This window comes from Hydra viridissima, unplaced genomic scaffold (genome assembly GCF_058129835.1).
Source record: "Hydra viridissima isolate aposymbiotic clone 2 unplaced genomic scaffold, HvirCarnegie_v1 scaffold_13, whole genome shotgun sequence".
Classification (NCBI taxonomy): domain Eukaryota; kingdom Metazoa; phylum Cnidaria; class Hydrozoa; order Anthoathecata; family Hydridae; genus Hydra; species Hydra viridissima.
In genome coordinates this window covers 10,885,290-10,898,005 of record NW_028324312.1, presented here as the reverse complement: position 1 = coordinate 10,898,005, position 12,716 = coordinate 10,885,290, and the positions used below count along the sequence as shown (strand labels likewise).

The window sequence follows — 12,716 nt, the reverse complement described above, 5'->3', positions numbered from 1 at the left end:
GCTGCTTAAATCACTATTTATGTTATTAATATTAAAAAAATAGTTTTAAAAATGTGTTTCCATAAATTTTTACATCAAAAAGAATAATAAAAATTTTTTTGATTTTTTTCAAAATTTCAGGTTAGGTACCACCTTAAAGAGTTCATATTTTATCAAAACAGCTGTTTTTAAGTCTTTTTCAGGATCCGGTGCCCCCTACTTAGCCCTACTTTTGCCCCTTGCTGCAACAATGTTACAGGAACTTTAAAAATATTTTTAACTCTGGGCTATTTGTGCATTGGCACAAATCTCGCCAAAAAAACTTAAATAGACAATAAAATTTACACTTTTATGATATCATTTTGGGTATGAAAAGATGGAGTTATTTAACAATATATAATAAGTTTTAGTGGTGGAGGTGAAAGGTTATTATTTCAAGAAAAATTTTAAAAAAGGAGTAGGAGAGACACGGGGATGAATGAAAGACTAAAATACTTGAAAACGTTTTATTTACATATTTTAGCTGTGCATTTCAGTGTGTCTTGTCTATATTTATATATATATATTATTTCGTACTTATATTATTATACATTCTTGTTATCTTTATTATTATTGTTCTCATTATTATTACTATAATTATTATTACAACTATCATTATTATTATTATCATTAATTTTATTATTTTTATTATTATTATTATTATTATAATTATCATTATTATTATTTTTATTATTATCATCATTATTATTATTATAATTTTTATTATTATTGTTCTTCTTATTATTATTATAATTATCATTATTATTATTATTGTTATTATTTTTATTATCACTATTATTACTATTTTTGTTATTATCATTATTATTACTACTATTATTTTTATTATTATTATTATTACTATTATAACTATCATTATTATTTTTTTTGTTACTATTATTATCATTGTTATTATTATTATTATTATTACTATTATTATAATCACTATTATTATTATTACTATTACTATTATTATTATTATTATTAATTTTATTGCTAGTATTTATATTATAAGTAATAATATCAATTTCACAACCCTATTTAATTTGTCTCAACCAACCTCATTCATTTAAGATTTTTGTGTAAATCAACCGTGATCATTAAACTTTGTGCACCAATTTAAATTCTCTCTTTTTTTCTGCAATCAAAATCTTTGGAACTTCTAAATGAAAATCCGCAACTTTGTAGCAATATCAATTAAAAATGTTGCTATTTATCTTGATCTGATTTCTTGTTTAATAAACGGTTTGTTTGTGAGGATTGCTGTCGATAACAGATGTATAGGCCAACAACGACTGATACTTATGACTTTAGACGTAGGCAAGGTCTTGGCTGTAAGATGAGAATAAACTTCTATTTATTATCTTTAACACCCTGTATTTATTGTCTTTAACACCCTGTATTTATATTCTTTTGAACTAGTTTAGGCTATCTATTTTTGGGAAATATTAGTTAATGTTTTTTTTTTAATTTAAGCGTTCACAAATTAGTTGTTTAGTTGTCTGAGGCAAGAGAGACAATTGTAACATATCTAAGTTTTACTTGGCAACTTTTGATTTTTTTACTAAAACTTCAAAATATAAACAAATAATTGCTTTTTAAGTATCAGACGCTATCGGCCAATACATCTGTTAAATGTCGATAGAAATAAAAAAGAGTGTAGTAATCATTTGCGATGTACATCGAGAGTTTAGAAAAAAAGTTCCAACCACCCCCCCTCCCCACCCCAGTTTTCCCAAATTTAATTTACTGTTTTATTTTTTTTTTTACTATTTGTTATGTCACTAATTTTTGTCATAAAGTTATAATTCCATGTGCTTGTTAATTTTTTCACAGTCGTCGATAGCAATATCTGATGGAGTGGCATCGAGAATATCCTATTCTGGAGTCAAAACTCGGATTTTCTTTAAACATGTTTATTAGCAGCAGTTGCTTTCTAGCAATCTTTTAAAAGTTTTGCAACGTCAGCTTTCTTTAGAGAAAACTGCCATTTTGAATAGAATTTATTCAAAATGGCAGGTTTCTATAAAGAAAGTCGAGAGCTTTTTATGACTGAGCGCCAAGTTGGTTATTTACGCTATAAATTTTTAGTAAAACTAATACTACAACAAACATAATGTAAAAGTTGGATTCTAACTTACAGTTCAACTCACATTCTCTAAATTGGTGATTATCATCGCTTGTCTTAAAATCTAAAAGCAATAAGTTTATTTAACCAAACTGTTCTAGACAGCTTTACAGACACTGCTGCTCATAATGCAGTTCAAATACCAGTTTGATAAGGGAGCAGGAATCTATAACCACAATAAATAAAATATGTGGAACGATATTTAAACCAGTACGCCTCAAGCTTGATCATTCAAGCAGATATGCCTCATGCTTGATCATTTCAGGCTGAAACCTGGAAAAAAAAGAATGTTTATAACTTTGAATAGCTGCGTTGTGCAACTTATCGACCACTAATAATTCTAATTTGCATTTAAAAGAATAAAAAATGCCTCTACTTCTTAGCCAATTGCGTAACGATCCCCCTAATGATAACGTGCAGCTGATGGCTTTCATTGTTATTAGTCAAAAAAGAAGCTTCAGCGTCTGTTGTGATCTTAGACCTGCATATGTATGTTAAATTGTTGTTTCCTGAAGTGATTATATGATTACAAACGAGTAAACAGACATTTAAAGTAGAAAATTTAGCTGTAAGAAAAAAAATTTTGTCTCAATAGTTCAGCTATAAAGTTAATGAACAGATTTAAGGACGCATTTTCCTCTTTTTTTTATTACAGAGATAACGGATTTTTTTTTATTACAGAGATAACGGATAACGGATTTTTACACTTGAAGTTTTTCCGACAAACTTAAACTTTGATTTTTGAAAATCAAAAGCTGAATAAGAAACTTCGATGATATAAAAAAAGCAAAGAAGATGTTAAGCGAAAAGCAAACAAACTGTTTACAGAACTTTGCAAGCTTTATTTCCTTTCGTTCGATACGATAGTACGAAGGTGAAACACGAAATCAGTATAGGCATTGGCCAATCAAAATGCACGAATACTTGAAGTTTTTAGAGTCAAAAGCCATGCCAATAATGAAGTTAAAACTTTTGACTCAAAAACCTAAAAAATGTTTGTTATGATTTTACTTAACATTTCACAGCTTAAATGTAAGAAGCGGTAGTTAGGACGACGAATTTATCGATATTTTAAAAAAAGCAGCTCCGTATGACAAGGGTCATCTTGGTTTTGATCTAGTGCCGTAACAATGGCCGAATCCTCGGTGTCGTTCCCCAATTGGAAGATTAAATAGTCCTGAAAGTAGCAATTTTTATCTTCGGCGACAATTCGAGTTGGAATTGCTTGGTCAATCTTACTACAAGAATCTTTTAATATTACAGCGAATCATGTAAGATCTACAAAATTTTGACAATTTACTAATTATGGATAAATACATAAAGAAGACCTTTTTTGGTGCAGTTTGTTGTCTGCGTTGTTAAAAATGTATTTATTTTTTAGTATAGTTTAATATATTGCTAATTTATATTAAAACTATAGATTTGTATAAATATTGATTGTATTTATATTGTATTTATATTTGTATAAATATTGATAAATGGATGCAAGAAAAAGTTTTTTGCTAAACTTTCTTAAGGTATGTAAACACCTATTTTATTTATGACCATTTCCAATCTGATGTTTGGAGATGAAGGAAGACCGGTTTTGTTGTTCTCCTATTTCTCTTTGTTGAAGCTTACCGTTGAAGCCTCATCAATGTTTGGCTTCTTTATTCAGGTCTTTTTAGCTTCTTTATTCAGGTCTTCCGCGTTATTTTCCTCAAAAGCTAGGTAGTTGCTATTAACCACTGCGTTATTTCAAAACAGACGTGTTGGACAGAAAATTTTAAAACGTTCACAATACAGAGTCTGAGGGGAAGTAACCATTTGTCCCAAGCAAAGTTATTTTTCATTATCCCGAGGCCTTTATCACGTCATAAAAGTTTAATAACTATTTATATATTTATATAATATATATTTTTTAACATCTAATCAATTTATTAAGTAATTTTTAAATTTCTTTTTAATCATTTTTTCTTCTGCAAGAAAAATAGTTGACGACATCAAAATTATAATTCAAGTTTTCATAACTTGTCTTAAGCACGTCGTCAAATATGATAATTCAAGTTCCATTACTTATCATGAGTTTACGTCATCAAATAGGATAATTCAAATTCCATAGTTTGCCATGAGATCGATTAGTTTTGATATCAGCAGTGTAAGTTTATTTTTGGCCAGCAGTGTGCGCAAGTATTTGAGAAATGTGAGAAGGAGAAAAACCATGATTTTTTAAGTGAATAAATTGTGTGTGTGTGTGTGTGTGTGTGTGTGTGTGTGTGTGTGTGTGTGTGTGTGTGTGTGTGTGTGTGTGTGTGTGTGTGTGTGTGTGTGTGTGTGTGTGTGTGTGTGTGTGTGTGTGTGTGTGTGATTTTTTACATTTTATAACATATTTTGCCTTTTTTTTCTCAAAGAGAAGAAATGGTGCCTAATCTTTTCTTACTCATAGCAAAATGCACCAAAAGTTGTGTTGCCAAAATAAGGAGCAAGAAAAGATTTAAGGGCCTAAATTTTATCATATCATTCAGTTTGAAATAAGATCAATTGATCTCTTGAGAGAACTGAAAGTCCGGTCGGACACAAAAAGACCAAAAACAATTTATAAATATTTTCTTCTGATATCAAAACTAATTGAGCTCATGGCAAACTATGGAATTTGAATTATCCTATTTGATGACGTTTAAATTTAATGACGAGCAGTTTAAATTTCATGACGAGCACAATTGTGTTCGTCATGCGATTTAACCTTACGAATTGAGGTTTGGTTAAAAAAAAAAGTCGCGATCGCGGAACCGACAAAGAGAAAATGCTATGAGAGTGCGCGGTACCTACACAATGAGGCAGCAAAATCAAAGATTCTGCATTATAAATTTACTTTTCAACAACCAACTGATATTAATACAGCTTTAAAAAATGTTTTTAATTTCATTAAGTTACATTTTGTTAATAAATAAGCGCAAAAGTTTTTTTTGCAGAATTTCTGAACTTTTTTTGAAGTGTGAGTCCAATAAAATTAAGGGTCCACAGGCTCCCTTTAGGGTAGTTCATTTTCAGTCATGGCGAAATCTTTGTACCGTATAGCTTTATAATATGTTTCAACTAGCATTTTTTCAACAGGTTTAAAAAAATGGAGAGGCATCTTTTTTCCATCGGATGCCACAAAACTTCCAGAACCATAATTTTAAGCTGGTACTTGATTTTAAATGTTCCTTTCACATCATCGATTTATCAATCTACTAATTGTTGCAATAGTTTAATACCACATTAGAAGTAGGGTAAGGTTGCTAACATTGTACCGATGCCTATATTGTACTTTTAACATAACTCGTTATTTTTACAACCCACAAGAAATTTTTTAACTTATTTTTTATCTTGCTGAATGAAATTAAGGAGTCAACTGTTTTTTTTTTGTCATCCAACTGCATTAAGGCCAGAGTAAGCTCTTGTTGGTTTGTTATTGGAGATTTCTTATTTTAGGTTTTTATGGCTAAGCATATTTCACTAAAAAAAGCAGAAGATATGATTTGTTCAGTGTATTTATGTTAAAGCATAATTTATCTAAATTCAAAATAAATACCTAGAATTTAAAATATCTTATTTTTAGTTGTCAAATTTTTTAATTAACTGTATGTCAGATTAGTTGCGTAAATTGTACCTCAAGGCATGTCCTAAATTGTACCGACGCAACCATTCTGACCGCTAAAATACGCTTGTAAAGTTTAACAATTCCTTTTGAGATTCCAATTAGAAAAATATCCATGCTTACAATACGAACTTCACCACTTAAATAAAAAATAATAATATTAGTATAACTCTTGTATTGACAAGCAGTCCTTAAAAAGATGCACTCTCTAGTTCAGTTTTACAAATATGTCAAGGCTGGTGTCATGTTGGCTAAGCAGGTGTTTATCAAAAACAGATACAATATATCTGAAACATTTGCCAAAAATAATGTTTTTATGTATTTTATTTTACAATATTTAGTGTGGTTGCTTTTAAAACAGATATAGTATATATTTTTACATTATTTAGTATAATTATCTTTAATACCTACCTTCCTCATCTATTCTAATCTTAGCTAACCCATTGGTAAACATACAATTTAAATAAAAATTGTACCATATGTGGTGATACCTGTTTTTGGCACTTTCCAGAAGAAAAAAAAGTTCAAGTTGCATAGAGTTTATTAAATAAAAAACTTCATTTCATTATATTATGGGCAGTTAGATGTTATGTTATGTTATATCAGAATATTTCTAATTGCTGATTTTATAAAAACCATTCCTTTTAATCAGTTCTTTAAATCCCTTAAATCTAAAATCATAAAATATTTGCAAAGCTGTAAAGTAATTGAAATCAAGAAAGTGGTACAATATTGGATTACAACGGTACAATTAAGGATCTAGTTTCCTTAATTGTACTCTTAGCGCTATTTTTTTAATTTGATTCTTCGAGACTTAACGCTTTTTAAATTTTGAGTTTTTTTAACGTCTTTACAACAAACAATCCCTAAATTATGAAAATCAATTGAAAATCCATTTTTCCACTCAGTAGATTGACTACATTTTTTAGTTTTGTCTTAGGGGGTACAATATTGGCAACCTTACCCTAGATATTTTTCCATTAGAAAAGATTTTTATACTTAGGCCACGCCATTCACGTCAGTCCCGCTGATACCTTTAATAACTGGATAGCGCATCTCTAATATCAAAATTGACGCCAAAATCGCCATATTGGAAAGCCCCAGAAAAATGAAATCTGATTTGTGCGATAAAGCGATAAGCCGAAAAACAGAACTTAAAGCTTACGGGATTAAAAATTTTTTGGGGCTTTCCAATATTGCGATTTTGGCGTCAAAAAATAAGAAGTTTTGCTCAAAGTTGTGCTATCCAGTTATTATAGAGATCAGTGGTCAGTCCACGCAGCATCAGGAAACGCAATAACTTTTTGGTTCTTTAATCAAAACGTGGTTTTACTTACAAGTTTTTCTCACTGCTTTCTCCTTTAACTTTGCCTTTAACATTGTAGACGGTGCTTATAGACACCGCAACAGTCTCTACAATACGTCTAACTTTGACTCCTGCAGAGTAAATGGTTTGCTCTAGGTTTTGCTGCTTCACCCGGTACAGTATAGCTGGTTTGGGGTTGCTTCTCCAACTCTGGAGTTGGAGAATTAGTTAACATTGAAAGCATAATGAAAAAAGAAAAATACAATAGAATGGTTTTATAAAACACAGTTCAATTTGGGTTGCGATTAAATGGATCTGGATTCATATTCCAGCAGGACAATTACTCTAAAACATCTCTCAAAAATTTGCTGAGATTATTAAGAACATAATTGAAGAGCACGATTGGCCTCCAAAAATCCCTGATCTCAACTCATTTGAATTTCTAGGGAACGAGCTGGATAATACATCACTTAAAACTATAAAGAATTTGTTTGCTTGATTGCCCAGACCCTTAAAAAAGTGATTAAATCAAGAGTTTGTTTTTATTTTTATAAAGAATTGATTGAGACAAATCGACATTTAAATCTTGTAAAATTTTGTGTTCTTTAGTTTTATCTCAGAATTTTTTAACTCAGTTTCAACTGATAAATTTATGCATTAATTTGCAAATTCATTACTATTAACCGTTAAACACAATACCGTTATTCTTAAACTCTCATAAAGATCTTTGGCCAGCAGTGTGAGTATATATTTTTGGTCGGCAGTGTGTGTGTATATTTTTGGCCAGCAGTGTACGTATATATTTTTGGCCAGCAGTGTGCGTATATATTTTTGGCCAGCAGTGTGCGTATATATTTTTGGCCAGCAGTGTGCGTATATATTTTTGGCCAACAGTGTGCGTATATATTTTTGGCCAGCAGTGTGCGTATATATTTTTGGCCAACAGTGTGCGTATATATTTTTGGCCAGCAGTGTGCGTATATATTTTTAGCCAGCAGTGTGCGTAAGTATTTCAGAAATGTGAGAAGGAGAAAAACCATGATTTTTTAAGTGAATAAATTTGTGTGTATATGTGTGTGTGTGTGTGTCTATGTGTGTGACACACACACGTGTGTGTGTCTGTGTCTGTGTGTGAATGTACTAAGAAAACAATTTTACTCCTCTTCGTTTTTTTTTCAAAAATAAGTGAAACTCTTTACGCATATCCAGCATCAAACGCAGCGGGTTTCACGTGGAGAGAATCGTTTTTGAATAGGGAAACTGAGAAAGTGTGAATTTATTAATTGTGAACCAGCGTTGAAGCAAACATGATGCAGAGACTGGACTAAATTTTTATTTGTTGGAAAATGGTAAATTTCTGCTAGAAAAACAAATATCGATAAAAAAGAAAAAAATTTCATAAGTTGAAAATATCAACAAACAAAAATCCTGTGACATGAAGTTTTACATTTGCTTTTGCCTTTCCCTTTGTTTATCTTGTTAAGAAGCCAAAAGCCAAGGTACTTCTACAGCTCAACATGTTTAGTCACAATAATAAAAAAAAAACAAACTGAGACTTAACTGTTATTAGCAATATGTTCATTTATAATCTTTGGTTTTTTCCTTGAAAAGATTGCATGAAGTTATCATTGAACAAGGAGGAGTTTTTTATTCAAAATGAGAAGCGTGATCAAAGTTGATCACGTTGGCCACGATTTTTATTTACGTCATAGCAAAACTCGATCACACTTTACTGTAACGTTAGACTTCCTTCATATTTATTTCATAGTTATATTTAGGAAGTATAGATAAGGGAGTTAAGTTAAATTGACTACTGGCTCCATTTGTTGTTTCAGCTGATTCAATATTGTATTTAGGAGGTTCTCCCGAAGTAAGGAGACTCCGAGAGGAAGATTTTAAAAAAAAAACACGAAAAATGCACTCACTTTATTTGAAAAAAGTTTTAAACGCTAATTTTAAAAATATTTTTAGTTAAAAAATTTTTTAAAGAAAAGTTCACAAAAATAGTGTTTTTTATTTTAGTTTAATGATTTTTTACTCACTTTTTTTAATAATTATGTTGATTAATTAGTTTATCGGAAAACAATTGGATAAATTAGGTCTACTTTATTACCATTAGTAATTATTTTACGCATTGGTTGTCTGTGCTCTATTCAATGCATGACTAAGCCTTAGCACTTACAATAGTCGATTGTCGAAGTCGAAGATCGTCGAAGTGTCGATTGTCGAAGTCGAAGATCGTCGAAGTGTCGATATGGCATTAACTATTAACAATCTTTACGTAGTCCATTTACTGGCATTGCTCTAAAAGACTCTTTTTCAATCGCATTTGCTGCTTTAAAGGAATCCAAAGTATTCAAGTTTTAGAAACTTCGTGGCTAAACTTTTCGAATACTTGAGTACTTTGGTACCCAGGTTCTATGGTACCCAGGTTCTGTGGTAGCCAGGTAGAAATTGCGTTCCTGTTAAATAAAGAGCTTCAAGGAATAAATTTTCATTTGAAGTTTCCATTTGAAAGTGTTAACAAATTAGATGCGGATAATAAAGTTCTTGTTGGCTGTTTAATATGTGATATTGCTCTATGGGGCGATCAGGTGGACAGAAAATCAGGAAACCAACTTTCGCTAATATTTTTTAAAAATTCCCTACCAATAGTAAACACTTCAACTACCAGAAATCCAAAATTTCAAGTTTTCAAATTCGCTTTTAAAAGCAATCACATCCCGGTTGAAAGAAGTCAAGCAACTGTGTGTAAAACTTACGCCAGAGAAATAATTATTCAGTCGCCAGCAACTCTTAGAGGTCAGCGGTTGAGCCCTTTTGAAAATTTTTATTAGTAAAACAACTCATTTAAAATTTCCGAAAATCGCAAAAAATTTATAAAAAACATTTGTCCGCCTACAAATTGAATTGTGGATTCTCCATCTAACTTTATCTGGTTTTTTTAGGATTTGTCGTACGTAAAATCTTCGGTAACTACATCGGAATGCAAATCATCTAGGCTTTTCCTGCTCTATTCAATAACCGTTCAAAAAATTCAATAGACAGTGGATGAAATGTTTTGAAGAATATTTAAATTATTTATCATTTAGGAGCAGGTGGCAGCCCGTAGAAGTAACATTAGGGGTACGTTAGGAGCAGGTGCCAGACTGTAGAATCAAAATTAGAGTTACGTTAGGAGCAGGTGCTTGTAGAAACAACGTTACGGATTCTTTCATTCTTTCGACAATTTTTAAAAAGCGATTGTTTCTTGTTTAAGAGTTGTATATAGGATTTAAATAATTTTTTTTTCACAATTAATGTAAATTACTGTCTTAACTGCTCAATTTATTTACAGCGAGTACTCCCAGCAAACAATTAGTCTAAAAAAGACGTCTTAAATATGTCTTTTAGACGTATAAGACGTTTTTTACACATCTAAAAGACGTCTTTTTTAGACTCGATGTTTGCTGGGCTGATGAGTACAAATTCTTACGCTTTTAAAGTGTTCATGTAAAAATTTTAAGTACTCGTGTGAAAATCATTGGCTTCCAAGCTTTAAGTTAATGTGGAAATTTTTCAACTTTAGTGTAAAAACTTTTTCGTGTGAAAATTTTCTTTCGCCAAATTTTCCCACAGCTTATAACATCAATTTAAATCATTTTAATTAATTTTTAGTTTCATTTAGCAATCAAGACAAAAAAAAAAAACAAAAAAAAAATTCATGTAGTAAATCTTAGAATATGATATACAAAGACAACAGACCAATTATTAATGTTATTTAAAAGCCACATTAAACAATTCGTGACTTTTTAGGTGGCAATAATTAATCATTTTATTTACAAAATATACTTAATTAAAAGCAAGAAATACTCAACGTATCACCTGATTGAGCGAGGAAAAAATTATTTATAGATGTCGGTGAAAAATGAAATTCCATTTAATGCTACGTCTTAAAAATAATTTAACTTGCATTTTTTCGTTTTGCGGGTCCAAATCCGCTAAAACCCGCTAAAATGATTAAAACGCTTTTAATTATTTAAAAGTTAAAAATTTTAAGGAATGCGGAAATGGAACCGATTGAACGACCGTTGCGCAAAAATGAAACCGAAAGAACGGATTCTCAGGAATTATAGAAAAGAAGAAAAATAATAATGACAATAAAATAATTGAATTTTCCACTTTGCTATGTTTTTTTAAAGCAATAAAGATGAAAATTTTTTTAAGTATTTTATCCGGAAAAAAGGAGATTTTTAATAGACGTTTTAATAAAAGTAAAAAAAAAAAAAAAATACATTTGTATGAGAATAAAGGGAATAAATTTTACATCGAGCTAAAATACAATTAATAAGTTACAATTAAGTTAAGTTGTAAAATCCAATTTTTCAGGTTAACAAGATTCTATTAAAATTTCAACAAACTCATTTTTCATTACGTGCAGTTTTACATTTAAATTCAAGATATTCATTTTGTAAAAATATTTAATGCAATCATATAATTACTCTAAGGGATTATCTTTTTAAATTAGACTTTTGAATGTGACGCAAAAGTAAGTAAAAGAGAAAAAAATACTTGTTGATAAAAAAAACTTGTTGAACCCACTTTGTGCTCTTGTTCTGAAGAAAATTGTAAATTGATTTTTGTATTGAGTGCAGTTTATGAAATCAAAACTTTTAGCACATTGTTTAGAAAGACCCAAAATCTTTAAGCAAAATAAATCCCTTCCGTAATTTTAACTCAAACGCGTTAAGTCAGATGTGAAAAGCATTTTTTGGTTAAGCTTTTATACGGTAAAAAGGTTCAGAAAAAGTCATCTTTTAGTAAAAGATTTTTCTTTTTTTTTCGATACTCTATGTATTTTGACATCAAAAAATGCAAGAAATTGGAAGATATATTTAATTATATAATTAATTCCTTTGACAATCCATTTAAAGTTTTTACTAATTTATAAATTAAAGAAGTTGTGAATGGTGTGAGGAGGGAAAACGAAAAAAGTTGTAAACATATTCTTTAAGTTTCACGCGACTCAAACATGTAACATTCGAGACTCGAACATATAACATTCGAGACTCAAACATAAAACATTTGATCAAAGAAAACACCAGATGGACACATACACGTTTAATTGCATGAACATAAATCATTTACACCATAAAAGTTTAAAACTGTTTTCGCAATAACGACCAGAAATTCAATTTTAGCTATGCTGATAATCGATAATAGTTCAATTAGTAAGGCACGCGACAATTCTGTAATTATTTTATGATTTTTACAAACAAGTTGAGACCAGAAATCAAAGCGTTAATCAAAAGAGAATTGGTAAAACCTTAATTTCAGAGAACCATGGCAAAGATGTCGAAGTAAAAACACTAAAAAAACTTAAAAATAAAATTGTTTATGCTAGACCAACACTTGATTTAAGAAACATCTCCGGACATATATAAAAAGAATGGTTGAGATAATGAGAGAAGTAAGAAAAAAATTTCATACTTAACTCCAGTCCAAAGCGCAAAGCCCTTTTCAAACGAAATATGCGTTGATGAAGCACCGGAAAAGAAATACGTGTTGATGGAGCGTGGGAAAAGAAATGCGTTAATGAAGCGAAAGGAAAAGGAAGTGGAAATTTTTAACTTTTGTTCTTCAAAGCACTTTTCCTTTTCCTGTAGAAT

General features: G+C 30.1%; 1 long non-coding RNA gene across 1 annotated transcript; it reads left to right on the top strand.

Annotated features, from left to right (window-relative positions):
- Positions 1-9,008: 9,008 nt before the first annotated feature.
- Positions 9,009-10,386, top strand: LOC149880477 (uncharacterized). The gene is made up of 2 exons (XR_016446252.1): positions 9,009-9,870; positions 10,017-10,386. It is a non-coding gene; the product is annotated as an uncharacterized LOC149880477 (long non-coding RNA).
- Positions 10,387-12,716: the final 2,330 nt, after the last annotated feature.